Raw genomic sequence first — 16,631 nt, forward strand, 5'->3', positions numbered from 1 at the left:
CAAAGCAAAAAAACTACTTTTGAAACTCTGTGCTCATCTTCCTTCGCTTGTGTGTGAGTTTCAACTTCCAAGGATGAATTTTGGCTTGACTTTCCTTCCTTTCAGCTGATTGGTCAATGTCAATCACAAATCTAAGAACCCAATCAGAGAACAGATGGGTTTGGCGTGTGGAGTTGTTATGATGATTTCTGATGTGAGGTGCAGTTCTACAGTGGTGATCGCAGAGTGTGCACAGGTCAAGTGTCACTATGACCCTCCAGAAAATGACGAGGCCAGAGGATGATGTTCAGCTTGGGTGTGGGTGTGTGTGTGTGTGTGTGTGTGGGGGGGGGGGGGGGGGGGTCAGTCTTATGGACGCACATCTCAATGAACCCAAATAAACTGCTCCCAAGCATAACTTGTGATTAACCTCTATGAACACCATTTTTCATTCTAGTCAAACATTACTCACAAAACGGCCGCGCCCTCTAGTGGTGTGGCAAAAAAAAATGCATCAGTCCTGCCTTCAAAAACCACAGGAGTGGTTTTGCTTTACCAAGATTCACGTCCTGAAAGGGTTTTGAAGACATTTTGAAGACGGAGGATGGTGACAGTACTTCTTCAGTGCACTGTGAGCCAAGGGCCATTCACATCAGATACACCATGCACTGCGTTCACTGCTAACTAGAGCAAAGGATCGGAAAATTGTCGCTGGCAGCTGTGCTCTGCTTGTATGTCATTTTTTTGTGGCCCCTCTAAGTGTACTAGATGCACCTGCTCTTTGTCATTTTAAAACATGTATCTCTCTGACTTGATGTCCTCTATGAGAGTTTGTGTTGCATTTTGTTGATGTCTTTCAACCTCATCACACAGACACAGATAAAGGCCAACCAGTAACATCCAAATAAAATCTAAAATCACCTAAAATCTCACCAAAACTGGAGCTCAGACTTCCTGGCAGGAGGGGTTGGAATCATGCAAAGGTGGATCCTTTAGGAGTCCTTTTACCTTATACTTTTTTAAATTAAGGGCAATCAGAACAAAGGCAGGAAACAGAGGAGACAAGGGGACAATGGCAGGTAAAACCCAACAAAACTGCCATCTGAGGCTGCATGGGGTTCATTCATTTCACAGGGACAAATTAGAGAAATGAGAAAATCCTGAAAAACGAGGAGAAGAATGAAGGATGCAAGATGGAAAATGAGAAAAAGGAAAGGAAGAAAAAAGCAGATAGGAGTCGGCATCACACTGAGGAAGCGTCACTGATGATCTGTCTGTGTCCATGTCCAACATCTCCCTCTAGTGGCCATATATAAACCATGTGTGAGGATGGTGTTAATGTAAAATGTGAATGATAGTGTTCCAGTCAGTCATCTGACTATATATATATATATATATATATATATATATATATATATATATATATATATATATATATATATATGTTATATATGTTCGGAGTAGTTAGTGTGAGGGGTTCCTCTTACTGCAATGTATTTTTTTTTTACTCAGGGTATATTTAAAGTATCTATATTTATATGTTTACTCTTTTCTTCTTAGGTATAAGCTTTACAAGAACACATACGATTGTTTCCATTCTAAATAATAAAATCAACAGCGTAATCCATATGTGTTTTTGCATGTGCTTTTTATGCCTGATGGTAAGAGCTGGATCTTTGGTTCTTGGTAAAAAGAAAAAACAAGCAAATAGAATAAATAACTAAATTAGTATAACACCCCCCTGAAACAGGTCAATTTGAGCTTTTAAATTTTAATATAAATCCTATATTTCCATACTTTGTAGTACAAAATAGAAAGTACACTAAAATAATGTTAGCAGGCATTTGCAATTGCTACTGGCAGCCCTAGCTAAATATGGCAGCTCATCCTACTAAACCTAGCAAACAAACATTTTTAAAACATTATCTCCATACCTGAGCTGTGTGTGTTGTGTGTCTAATAAGCCTGGTTGCCTTGATACAAGAGTCAAATGCATGCCGTTAACAAAGCATGGCAAAGTTTTCTCTTCTCTTTTTCTAGCAGCCATGTTAACTCTGCATGCTAGCATTAGCCTTTTGCTCTTGAGACAAAACTTGTTAAAAACTTCAATTAGCAAACTCAAACCTCTACAGGTCTCACGCAGGATGAACCAGATATTAAATAGAAAAAGATATAAGAGTCGGACTGTTATATCGACTGCTAAACCAGTTTGTCATACATTTGCGCTACATTTTACCTTTTTGACACGTGTAGGTGTGTGCCAGTATTTTTGCAGTTTTCCACCACTGACAGTTTGCGTGGTCTGATTAGCACTATTGCTACTCCTACTAGTTGCCCTAATAAATAATAATTTCACCAGCTGTGAGTAGGCTGGGACCATCACTGAAATCAGGGGTGTTGTTAAAGAATCTTGTGATTACTGTGTTGAAGATTTTAACCAAAGTATTTCATACATTCCCACAGATGTTAGTGTTTCAGAAGATGAGGAGGATGATGAAGTTATCGTTAGGGTACCACCCGTTACGTCACCCCTCTCTGACACAGTTGTTTGTAAATCTCAAGGATTCATTGGAAAAGACAAGACATTCGAGGCACCAATTGATGATATACCAGATGAAGAAATCAAGAAGGCTCTACTAGAGGTAAATTTGTGATGTTATGATTATGACAAACGCCAATAAATGCAAATTTTTAGTCTTAGTTATCCACTTAACATAATCTTGGTAACTAACTGATGCCTGAAATGATTACTGATGGTGTAATCCAAGACTGTGTTAAATTGCACATTAATAGACAGCATGCGAAGGATGTCACTTGTGCATGTGTATGTGTGTGTGTGTAATATATATTTTTCTCTTTAGATAAAGAATGCAACATCTCTAAGTGAGCTCCGAGTAATCACAGAAAAACACTCAAGCATGCTCCAGACAGCAGGATGCTATCGATTCATGAGGACACTGGAGGATAAGAAGAAGGTAGTAGCGGATTACATTCAGTGGAACTTCATCTACCAAAACCATCTTTCCATCCAAAGGTATAGAATTCAGACTATTAAGTGCCCATTTAACAAAATCTTTTCAGAAGAATAAATTGTTAGTTCTTTTTATTCCCATGAAATTTAAAGGACGGAAAAAGTATATTCTAAATGCAAGACCTTTTTCAGGAGGACTTCTTTTTTGTAGCAGGATGAGTGTCTTAGCTAGATAAGAATGTTGGTTACTTTCTTAACACAGTATTTTCCCGTGTGAAGTTTTGCTTTCTTGCACAAATAACATTAAACATTTTATTAAAAATTACACTGTTTTCTAGTTTCAGAGAGGGTCTAGCAACACTGGATTTTCTAAACACCCTGGAACAGCATCCTTCACTCTTCTTCTCATTCATGTGCTACGCTGAGACCAGGGTGGCAGCTGATCATGTGGAGAACATCTTTCATGTGCAATTTGGTCCACCTGGCAGCTCTAGGCGTCAAGAGGAGACAAGAGTACTAAGCTACTGGCAAGACTATCTGCTTTCTGTAGAAGGTATTAAATTTGGTTGAAAATGTTGAAATGAGTACATTTATGTCAGCAAAGTGTAATGGCCCCTTTTTCCTGTTTATTATCATTTGAAATAACTTTTATTCTCTTTACATTTTCAGAGAGAAATGGAAGTCTGTCTCTTGAAGACATCCTTATGTTTGCAACTGGACTGAGGGAAATCCCTCCTGCAGCAATTCAGCCAAAGCCACGGCTTCTTTTCCAGACCACTTCACGCTTCCCTGTAGCAGATGTCTGTGCAAATACTATCAACTAACTAACCTTCCCTAATACACACTCAATGTCTTTAACGCAGCACAACCAAAACAGTAACATTGTAATAGAGATCCTGAACACATCACGATAAAATACCATACAAAATAATCACACACACACACACACACACACACACACACACACACACACACACACACACACACACACACACACACTTTGAACCTACACTGAAGTGTTTTTATATATGAGAAAGCATGCAACCTATGTTTTATATGTTATAAGATTGTGCCACTTGCTGTATAAGATTTAATAATTAGGATTAATGTGTGACCTTTGACCGTGTCATGACCTATTGTGATAAGCCAGAGCAAGGGGTACTCAGAGTCCTGACTGGCCTTTGGCCAAGACCTTGGCCGCTACCTGACCCCTGCAGCTGTGTTGGGCGTGTGGGAAAGTTACCCAGCAGCAGGGGGCGGGGATACTGGTCCCTATATATGTCAGTGCGCCCCAGCGTGGCTGTGGCTACAATGTAGCTTGCCATCACCAGTGTGTGAATGTGTGTGTGAATGGGTGGATGACTGGATATGTAAAGCGCCTTGGGGTTCTTAGGACTAGTAAAGCGCTATATAAATACAGGCCATTTACAATTTTTATATTAGGGGACCAGAGGACACCCCCAGAGCTCTTTTCCTCCTGCTGCTGCTTCCTGTCCATCTCTGTGTTGCTCTGCTGTCTGTACTTAAGGCTGTACACCCCGGGGTTTTCGCTTTGCTTGCTTTTCTGCTTTATAATTCTCTTGCTAAATGTATGTTTGTATTTTTCCTGCTGTTCATATGATTCAGGGTATTAAACTATGTTCCAAGAATTCTACTCTTTTACAGAGCATCTTTTTGAGTGTCTTGATTTTAATTGGATCTAAAAGGATTGGATCTCCACATCGTTGGTGGGAGAAGGTTATCAGGATGGCTTCAAAATTTGCAACCACAGTGCATTACATCATTTCTTTTAACTGTCAGATGATACTTTTGTCGCAGTGTCTGACACATGGATCTGTAAACCAGAAGCTGACCTGAGCCTCTCAATTCTTATGTAACAGTGGAAATGACAATGTCAGTGGGAGTAAAGTCAGTCCTTCTAGGCATTCCAGCATTTTAGCCTCCCCTTTAATGTTCTCAGACTCATACAAATATTATGCTTGTTTTCAAGAAAAATCCAGGATCACTTCATATGTATGGCCCTCGAGAAATACTTATTGATAATGTCTGTAACTGAGACTGGGCCTAAGGTTGAAGAGAAAACGTGAAAAGATAATTACGACCGCAGGAATCCACAAATGCACTTAATAAGTGTTTTTAAAAACATACCACATCTGAAACAACTCTCAATAAACATGACTCAAGTATTTAATCTTCTTGATGTGTGCTTGAATAAAGGCCAGAGAAAGCTTAAAGAACATGGACCAGGATTCAGGACTTATCACTCTCATTAAGACCTCTATGCTGACAACTCAAAATGAGCAAAATTAGAGAAGTTAGAAGAATTTCATCACTGTGTACATGTGCCCTATTGCTATAGACAAGTCATAAACAATTTTTTAAAAATATGCAGTAGAACCGGTGGTAGGCTTAAACCAGAATACAGTTCTTAGTACCTACCAGTTCATGCCTTTGCGTTTTTTGAAATTCTGATTTATCTTTGCATGCAGAGTCTTTAACAATACAAAAACGTTAGAATAAGGAAATGAATATAGTACTTTTGGAATGGAACATGAATAATAATCCCCCCCCCACGCACCCTTCTGTATATCAGTCGTTATGAAGCAATTAAAAGGTGAGCAATAAATACTAGAACTTGGGAAAGTGAAGTGCTTATCTATAAAAGGTGCTAAAACTTGAATGTTAGTTCCATGGGACCCACAAAAAACTCCAATTTGCCCCACTAGCTGGATTCCACAATATGGACAATACATTGCCTGATGAAGACACAATGCCAAATTAAAACCTGAACACATTAACTGCAACACTCCTTAATCACTTTGACTTATTAGTATTTGTTCTAGAGTTTAAAAAAGCTTCATTTCTAAGGCTACATTAAACATTATCTTTGTTAGAATTATCTTTGAATGTATATTCCAGATATCTGTAGTATTATTAGAATCATGAGATTACAACACATTTACCTCTCCTCCACTTCTTTCAAGTGTCTCCCAGTCCCAGCGCACTGATTAGCATGTTTTGGTTCGTGCAACTGGTCCGTCGGGTTATTGTCTCCCCAGGAACATTTCCGTTGTGTCTTTTCCTATTTCCGTTGTGCTTTGTGCGCTTTTTCTTTTTGCAGCATTTTTCTTTTTGCAAGTGTTTTCTGAAGTTGCAGTCCGTTTGGCCTCTCAGGGCCACCGTAGTTTACTGGTTTACATGCACTTTTTGTTTTTCTAGATTTTTCTAAAAAATACATTTGAAAAGAATTCATACCTGTAAACCACCACGGCAGACCCAATGGCATTTTCATGCTACGCAGCATCATTCATTCTTACAAGTCATCCAGCTTGTAAGAATAAAGGCTTTGCACCCCTGATGATCCACCAGGACAAACTCAGCAGTGTGTGAGGAAGAGGAGGAGGAAGAGCCAGCAGCAGCTGACAGACGGACTGTTCCCTGTTTGTGAGGGACTGCTAGTGAAGTTTAAAATAACTAATTGTCTGTCCTGAATCAGTCTTATTAGGTAATGTTAAAATAATTTTTATCATTCCAGTGACCTGACATATAGACATAGACGTACAGACACACGCAGACACAAACGTGCATTCCCACCCTCATGCACATAAACACATAAACAAATACTGGACACTCACCCAATGTGGAGACAGACACAAATGGACACTCTACACACAGTGTCACACTCCCCAAACATACTCTATACTCCAGGTCCAGGTACCCTCGCCCCCAGAGGGGGAAACAGCACCTAGACCCAGGAGATGTTACCCTTTTCCCTGGGGTGGAGACAAGCAGACCGCCCCTGGTTTCGCAGCAGAAGGGAGGACCCGCATCCCAGACCCCAACTACTCTGCTACAACACACGTAGTCTGACTCTTGTCTCATGAGTTCATGTTTTGTGACTATTGAGTGAATTACTGAGATTGCTCTAATATAGTTTAGTACTATAGTATAGTTTAGGGGCAGCACGGTGGTTAGCACTGTTGCCAAACAGCAAGAAGGTCCTGAGTTCAATTCCACCATCAGGCCGGGGTCTTTCTGTGTGGAGTTTGCATGTTCTACCCATGTTTGCGTGGGTTCTCTCTGGGTACTCCGGCTTCCTCCCACAGTCTAAAGGTTGATTGATTAATCTAAATTGCCCATAGGTGTGAATGTGAGCGCGAATGGTTGTCTGTCTCTGTGTGTTAGCCCTGCGGCAAACTAGTGACCTGTCCGGGGTGTACCCCGCCGCTCGCCCTATGACAGCTGGGATAGGCTCCAGCACCCTCCGTGACCATGAAAAGGATAAACGGAAGCAAATAGGTGGATGGATAGTTTAGTACTTCATAGTTCAGCTCTTGTGTCCCACTTGGATATTGAATCTTGTAACTATGAGTCTCTTGCTTGCCATAGTGTGGGTTAATTTTCAGTTTCTTAGTCCCCTGAGTTTGTAGTATCGCATGTTAGTGTATGGGTTTGAGCAATTCCAGAGGGTAGATTCATTTGCCTCTCACCTTTAGTTCATATTTAGCGATTTTGCCAAAATAATAGCTTGTTTTACACTGTTCCTCCAAACCTCTGTGTGGTGTCTGCATCTGAGTCCTGTTCCTTGTGTTGGCTGCCCGGTCGTGACAGAACCTGAAGTTGTCTGATGTTCATGCTCATGAATATGGCCACACTGACACATATTTCATTTCAATTTGGTTTTCAACTTGTTTTCTATCTTTTTTTAGTTAATTAACTGATTTTAATTCTCAAATTTTGCCACCTAATTCATTATTTCCAAAGCTATGCACATGGCACAGTAACAGTATCTCTAGCAGTAGCTCGGGACCTGACGGTAAATGTTTACTTTGTCTTTCTGAGATTTACTGATAGAAACCTTTGCAAAGAGAACAACACAGTATGAACAGTCTTCTCACAGGTACTGATAAAGAAACAAATATAGAGTTTCTCTTAATTCTTCTTCAATTTGTTTTCTGTAATCTTGAACTTCACATGTTAAGTTTGCAGATGGTGAGCTTAAGTTGCCAGAATGTAATTTTCCTACAAAAATACAGGCTAAGTGTGTACCTGTGTTAGGGTTTTAACTGAGGAAGCTCAACAAAGCCAGTCCTTCTTTTTATCAATTGACTTGACAAAACCCCAGATAAAGGGTATCACAACAGTGGTTATCTGTTGTCTCTTATTTTGATCTAATACAGGAGACATTAAAGTCACTTTAGCAAAATGTATTTTAATAGTTGAAGGTTATTGGCAATAACCTACAAATATGACTGACCGGTGTTCTAGTTTGAGCCCTGCTAGCTCAATCAACAAAATGCAGTGAATAAACAAAAGAGAATTCTAAATCAAATCAATACTTGGTGTGAACCAAGGGCGTAGATTTGGCATGGACGGGAGGGACATGTCCCCACCAATATCCAGCGATTATTGAATTGTCCCCACCAATAATTTGATCTCTTCGAGTAAAGAAAAACAAACCCGATAGAAAGAAGAAAAAAAAACATCTGTCAATGTCTCATTCACCCAGCGGTGCAGAAAGAGTTAAATTACGTTCTCTACTGGAGTCCTACATCATGTGACAAATATGGCCAATGTGATTGGCTGTGCCTCTCGGGCAGCTCTGTTTAGTTTCAGCAGTGGTAAGCCTGCGCTGCGAGGAGGATGGCAGCAAAGAGGAAGAACCTGGATATAAGAAAGTGTTTTTCAAAGAAACCTGTAACTCACTTAAAGCAAAGTTCACTCATAAAATGTGTCCGTCATAATAACGTTATAGGCTATGCTAGGCTTTGGCCCACATCAGTCTAAAATTGTATATATGTGTTTGGCTCCTTCACACAGTGGACATTGAGTTATTGTGTGCGGCACCAGTAGTCCATGTCTGTTGCTGTAACAGTAGTTCATGTTTAGAATGAAAAATCCCAGCTCACTGACTTGATCGGGGCAATAGTGCCTAAAATGTTGCATAATTTTGCTGAGAGATCTTTTACTTTGTGGTAATCTTAGATGAGTAGTTTTATGGACAAAACCCACCAGGCCATTCAGTGTTCCCTTAGTGCTAATGGTAGTGTAGTATAACTGAAGCAATGTTGTTAAGTCCTTAAAGTCATATTCTTTTATTGTCATGACTGCATTTGAAGCTATTTTTATTTTTGTATGATACCTGATTTATATGGAATATGGCTGAAGGAAACTAAACTCTAAAATACTTAGTCAGTCATTTGTTTAATAGTAATTTAACATTATATAATTCACATGTAAAACTATGAAGTGTAATTTTAAATAGTTTAAAAGCATGTAAGACAAAATGGGAAAAAAAAGAAACAGGGCAGGGTTCGGTGGTTGAATCATCCGTCCCCACCAATGCCAAAACTAAATCTACGCACTGGGTGTGAACACACTTTGCCTTCAAAACAGCATCAAGTCTTCTAGGTGCACTTGCACACGGTTTTTGAAGGAACTCGGTTGGTAGGTTGTTCTAAACATTTTGGAGAACTAAGCACAGATCTTCTGTGGATGTAGGCTTCCTCACATCCTTCTCTCTCTTCATGTAATCCCGGACAAACTTGATGATGTGCTCTGTGGGGGGCTGTACAATCACTTCCAATACTTCTTGTTCTTCTTTACACTGAAGATAGTTCTTAACAACTATTCTTACCTGCAGAAAAAAATGTTGGTGGAAGAGAAAAAAATATGAGCTCAAGGTTATAATCTATATTGACTAATCAAAGTGAGCTTAAGTTTCTGTATAATTAGTGTTTATTAGTGATGTCCTTTGGTGTATTGCAGCCCTTAGGATTAAGTTTTACTTCAGTGCAGTTCGGTGATGGATGGAGGAAAATTTATTGTAGTCACAGAGATCCTTAACAGGGAGGAGAAAAAGAGTTAAACTGGATCACAACAGTAAATTCTAAGAAAACAATATGTATTTAATTTTGTCCAATCCAATCCAAACCATCTTTATTCATAAAGCACTTTAAAATACCCAGCACAGGACCAATAGAATAAAACAAAATGGTAAAAAAAATACATCAAAATTAAAACAGCCCTATATTTAAAACAAGATAAAACAGCATAGAATCAAATAATAACAAACAAACAAACAAACAGAAGGCCTGTCTTATCTCTAAAGGCAGATTGTTCCACAGCACAATCTCCTCTAGGTTTATGCTCAGTCCTGATTACATTAAGGGACAGTCATCAGCTGGCATCTAAATACACATTTAAGGAGACCAAAAACCATCACCTCAGTCTTTTTGTCATTGAACAGATTTATCCAGAGGAGAGATGCATCAGTACAAACGATTTCATCCTTTAAACCTGAAATCTTGAACTGTTCGATGTGCTAAAGAGTAGAAAACTTTATTTCCCGGGGGGACTTCCGGTTTTGAAAACGCCACCGTGATGGCAACGCTGTGAGTGAGCTCTTGAGGGAACCTACTAATATGAAAATTTGACCCCATCAAGACGACACATTTATCTCCAGCGAGGTGATTCGCGAAGGGGGTGAGCGAAAAACATCAAACAGATATTTCGATCCAGCAAGAAAGTGGTGGGAAAGCAAAACTAATACGCTTCGCTGCCCGTGGGGTATCGACACGCTGAAGAACTGTCATTGCATATTGTGATTTTATCACAGTGCTCAACAGAGGAAATATGGCTAATTTGACCACCGTTCTACAGGAAATAAAAAACCTTCGCCAAGAAATCAGTGGACAATTGGGGGAAATTAAGGAATAAATCCTACAGGTGAGCACCAGACTGGACGAGGCTGAGGAAAGGATTGAGAAAGCGGAAGAGAGGATCCAGAACACCGAGGATGCCATGATCGAAATAATAAAGCTGCAGATAAGGCTGGAGGATAAATTGATAGATCTAGAGAGCCGTACAAGAAGAGAGAACATACGTATTTATGGTGTTCCCAAGACAGCAGAACAAGACTTCACAACAATGATTGAGTTTGTTGAGAAGTTGCTGCGGGATGGCCTGGGGTTGTCGCTGTCCCAAGAAGGCATCGAACGAGCACACCGCTCCCAAGGCCCGCTGCCACCCCCAGGCGACGCTCCACCGTGATTTAAAACAAAAGAACTTGTGCTCCGTAAAGCATGGCAGAAAAGAGGATTTACTTTCAGCGGCAGACATGTGAGTCTGGATCATGATTACCCCCCTCAGATTCTAAAAAAACGAAGAGAATATGCAGAGGTGCACACATGTTTGAAAGAGCAGCAGATTCCCTTCCAGACTCTCTTCCCAGCCCGGCTTAAGGTAAAATATACTGATAAAACAAAAACTTACAACACTGCAGCTGAAGCCACAGAAGATATGGCCAGTAGAGGTTATGCTGTAAAGGTCGTTAAATCACCTGAAACCCTCCTGGAGCAACTGAAGCAGCTAACATGGAGCAAGGTGGTGTTGAGTTTAAATTTATAATGTTAATTATAATATAAATTATAATATAAATAATGTTTATATGCTTCAGACTTCAGTGTGAAAACTAGGTTGCAGGCTGACAGGAAACACATGCTTTTGCAGAAGCATGCTTTTGCAGGCCAAAGTGAAACCAACTAGGCTGTTTGATCAAAACTTAAAGTGTATGTGACGTAGAGCAAGTATATAAATACCTAGGTTTCCGTTTGTGCTTCAGACCTGGGGTTCTGTGTGTGTTCAGGTCTCCATATCCGGATATGTAAAATAAAGATCATTTTTTAAAGTTAAAAGACCACTTTGAGCCGTTTCCTTTTTTTTCGCCGTAAAGAATCTAAAGAACCGGATTTAGTACTTGGTGCCGTGACCCGGATTCTTGTGCGGCTGAGGGGACTAATTTGGACCTTAAGGTACGATCTGATATGAGGTGGACAACAGACCGGTCTAAAAGAGGATAGGTAAGCGCAAGCCTGTTGAAAATTGTGCACATTGGATGAATTCTAAATTAGTTGTCCACTGAATTGATGATTGTTACCATTAAATTGGCTCAGTAGTGGAAATTAAATTTAATTGTAAAATCTGTTAAGTAGATTTTCAGTAGTGACATGTCCATGATAATTTTGGGTAATTAGAAATAAAGAAAAGTAAAGTTTGGGGATATTGGATGAAAGCTCATTGTTGTTAATACTGGGGTGGATTTTTTTTAATTGTTGTGACGTTGGTGTGTTATGTGTGTGTTACGTCAGCCAAGAAAAGAGATATTAGATTAGGGTATTTGGTCAGGGAATTTTATTCCCACATTGATTAGCAGGGTTGGACCCGGGCATCAGATAATAAACTGGCGGTTAGAGTCCACAGTGATGCTTTTAAATGTATTTAAATTAATCTAGGACCGGAGTTGGACTACGAGGAGCGCAGGTGCTCAGCGTGTGGCAGCGACTGGTGATCGTGGACGCACGGTCATCCCTGGCGGCGTCCAGTTAGCTCGGGTAGTTCCCGCGGGACTTCGGGCACCCGTTAAAAACTAAGTGGTCAAGGACCACTTCTTTACTGCGCTGTTTGACTGACAGGGCGGGGTCCCGGCCGTGACCATTCAACGTGACTGACAGGTGAGCTTTAAGTAAAGCTGTAAGGCGCAAGTGGGATACTTAGACGCTGGAGGTGGAGCTTCCTGTCCAGCCGCGGGAAGCGGTTATAAATTAATTAGGGCCTAGAAATTTGACCGCTATCGGAGAGGGCGTTCCCAAAGCGGGTTGATTGACCAGGAAGGTGGGCGAACCTGGGCCTTAGAGGCTTTTAAAGTGGTCGAAAAGTTAGGAGTACCGGTACTAAGGTTTGGAAAATGTGATATGGAAATGAAGAGGTAATATGGTAATGGAAATAATTTATCTTGGCAGTTACTGGCAGTCTTTTGTTATATATAAATGTGTCAATGTATAAGTGAAGTGTAAAATCGTCATTTGGATGAATGATTAAAGGTGCACATTGCGTTGAGAGAAAGAGGGCATGGTGTGTGTGTGTGTGTGTGTGTGTGTGTGTGTGTGTGTGTGTGTGTGAGATGATTTATTTATTTTGTTTTTTAAGGAAGTTCAGGGAGGAGTGTAACATGCTGATGAAAGTATTGTGTGGTATATTTAAAAGTGTGTGCATGAAATAAGGGTGTATTGTTTTTAGATCAAGACTTAGAATTATAGAGGGTTTATAGACTGTAAATATAAAAAACAAGAGTTTGATTAATCTGTAGAAACAGGAAGGAGAGAAACAGAAAATACTGCGTTGCTGTGTGTGTGAGAGGAAGTGGTGTGTGTGAGAGGAACTTTGCATGCCCATAAAAGGAAACTGGTTGATGTGTGTAGTGTGAGATCAGATAGAGGAGCCTTTAATAAGGAATGTCTTAAGAAAAGTGATAAAAGGATATTAATTGAATGCTTTAGTGTGTTAATACAGGTGGACTTCTCTCAACCTGGAATCTTGAGTACAGCGGCAAAAGCATAGATTAATTGGGAAAACAAGCCAGGTTTTGGCTAAAATTTTATACCTTGACCTATCACTTTGTCCCCCACACTGAGAAGAAGCTCAAAGGACAGTTAATCTCATGATGAAGACCGACAGAACATCGTGGACTTGAAGACTTAAACAGCAGCCAAAAGACAGTGCAAAATGAAACATAAGACTGACTGACGACTCGAGCAGCAGCATGAAAAGCACGTGATGCAACATGCACAGTGGCTGGTAAGAACAGTGTGACATGACTGTTTGAAGGCACTGAATGTGATGTTTTGCCAGGCTGGGACTTAACTTAAAAGAGAAGACTGAAAAGAGGAATGGAGAAGAAAAACAGAGAAGAAACAGACTGTGTTTGCTGGAGATTTGAAGGCCACACAAGGACACTGTGAAAAAGGGACAGGGACCAGTCGGAGGTCAAGCCTGGACGAGTTCGAGTGCGAGAATACAGGATATAATTGGATTGAAATTGAAGGCTGAGCTCATGATGGTTTAGGGATGTCCACCACGTCACAACAAAGAGGTAAACAAAAAGAAGGTAAAAATAAAGAGAGGAAATAACTAATAGTTACATTAATGAATAGAAAACATACATGCAAATTGTTACATGTGAAATCATTTTTGGAAAGAATCAGAAGTGAGACAGTTTGAATCCAGGGCTCAGTGAAAAGATGCATGAATTGAACCTGAATATAAATTGCAATGAAAAAGCAGCTTATACTGAATTAACATGACCCCATAATGCAATGAAGACACGCTTACATACATGACATAATTGGTATTTCTGACCAGAGTGAGAGAAATGGGTCGTTTAAGCACTGATGATAATAATGTAAATGTCTCAGTTTGTTATTTTTAGGCGCAAAGCAGACCTGGATCAATTCTCCACATGGAGCGGTCGGACGGAAGTTATAGGTTGACATTACTGGAAATGTTCAGCGAGTTTCTGGTTGAATTGTTTACAGCCATGTGTTCCTGAACGTCACAAGCAAGCTCTGACTCGTGGCCGAAGACAAGGAATGCTGTTATTTAAGGTGGGAAATCAAAATTTGGGTTAGCAAATTTGGGAAAGAGTAAACTGACTGTTTAAGTGGAGAATTGTGAAGGAGTCTGAAAACTCAGAAAAAAAAGAAACATTTACAAAATCACACACACAAACAGAAAATGCATTAACCTTACAAATATAAGAGAGCTCATGAGGATTAGACAGTTTGTTGAGCATGTGAGTGTGTCTATGAGTGTTGAAGTAGTGTGAATTTAGCACATTTAAACCCTGAAGTAGTTTTAAAAGAGTGAATTGGAAGTGCTCTTGTGTCGATTGAACAAAACAGGTGATTACTGTAGGAAGAAAATAAAATAATTTAATAATGTGGTAAGATTTAAATATGCTTTTCTCTTGTCGCGGTAACTTATTGAGATATGACTCAGTATGCAAATTAGCTGAAAGGAGTGGAGAGAAAGAAGCTTCCTGTGTGTGTGGGTGATTGAGGCCTTGAGGAGAGGAAGCAAAGTAGACTTGTTCAGAGGTGCAGATTTGGATAAGAAATTTATAATTTATAATTAGTGTTGACAGTTAGGGCTGGACTTGGACAAAAAATCGGCCCGGGCATTTTGACTAGAGAGGTATTATAGGAAAAACCATAAAGCTTTTGAATGAAAACAAATGCTGTTGTCACAGTGATGTACACTGTCTTGCTGGTATATATGTATCAGTCTAATAAACTCAAACCTACACCATCCTCCCTATTCTGGTATTCTAAACAGTACCCGAAAGTAGACTGCTTGGTCGAGTTAACCTCCTGAACTATTTACAACACATGGTGAAAACCTGAAAGTAAGACAGAGAAGACTAGAGGTGAGACATGATCATTACTGATTACTGATGACAGATTTAGATATATTTTCATAAATCATTCATTTGCCACATCAATAAACAGCATGGCAGGGCAAAATATTTTTTCTAACATGGCAACCTTTAAAAAGTGAAAGGAGATAGAAAGACAACTTAATTGACTTTTTGATGGCACTTTACACACAGTACTGGTACAGTATCTAGAAAATGTGGGAAAATGCTGGCATCATAAACAGTACTTCTGAAGATATTATAATGGGACCCTAAAAAAATACTATGTACAATAATGGATTTCTATGCATTTTACATCAGATAAAAACGTTTGTTGTAAGATTCAGAGCGATAAACAAACAAGAGAGAAAAGCCGATCAGCTGATCACTGATCAGTTTCATGATTGAAGTAGAAACAGGAGAAGGAGGGGGAGAGAATGAGAGGAGAAGAGGCAGCTGTGCAGCAAAGACACAGAATAACTCCAGCTTTGTGTCTTTTTCATTGTAGCTGAAGTACGGGACAAACTGTGTTCCTTTTCACCTCAATACCAAACACGCAATATTTTCTCTGACTACAAGACGATTCCGTTTTTTTACGGGACGGTTGGAAACTCTAATAACTAACCTTATAAATAAGATAAAACAAGTTCAACATCAATAAAATCATAGCACCCGCCCAGCAGTATAGAAAGTCCGTCATGCTAGCTAGTACGCAGTACGAGTTATTGTAACTGACTGTAAAAAGTCAGCATAACGAAAATAAACTCAACCTAAACTTGGTTTATATCTGACCCAGATAGACTGCAGGTCATAACTTCTTACCTGAACTTCAGTTCACCGCCTCGGGTCTCTGCTCCTCCTGCCTTTCCGTCATCCATCTGCCAGCGTGTTGCATCTGCTGGCCTCCACCACTTGCTAATGTTACTGAATCTGTAGAAGCTCCGCAAAAGCCACCACCAAACAATTGAGTTATTTTTACACATCTCCCTTCATCTGGCCAATCCACCACCTTTCAGTGTTTATACCATTACGGAAAAAAACGAAGAAAAAAACCCCATCGGCCCATAAAAATGAAAAATCACCATCGGCCCACCGGGCAAGTGTCCGGTATGCCCGATGGCTAGTCCAGCTATGGCCAGTATTGGTCTCTAATCCATGATCATTTACAAAATGTTTTTTCTTTTGTTTTTCCTTCAACTTTTGAGACCATTTTTTTGTGCAATGTACCAGTGGATAAACTGAATTCCAACGACAGAAGACTCCTGTATATCCTACTTGCCGCAAGTAAAAAGCCTCTTACGAGAAGATGGCTAAAACCTGAACCACCAACGATGGAAGACTGGATACATTCTGTACAAGAGATCTATACGATGGGAAAAGTGTCATTTTCTCTTAAACTTCAGAAGGATACCTTCTACGGAATATGGTCTA

The sequence above is a fragment of the Pelmatolapia mariae genome, linkage group LG3_W (assembly GCF_036321145.2).
Source record: "Pelmatolapia mariae isolate MD_Pm_ZW linkage group LG3_W, Pm_UMD_F_2, whole genome shotgun sequence".
Taxonomy (NCBI): domain Eukaryota; kingdom Metazoa; phylum Chordata; class Actinopteri; order Cichliformes; family Cichlidae; genus Pelmatolapia; species Pelmatolapia mariae.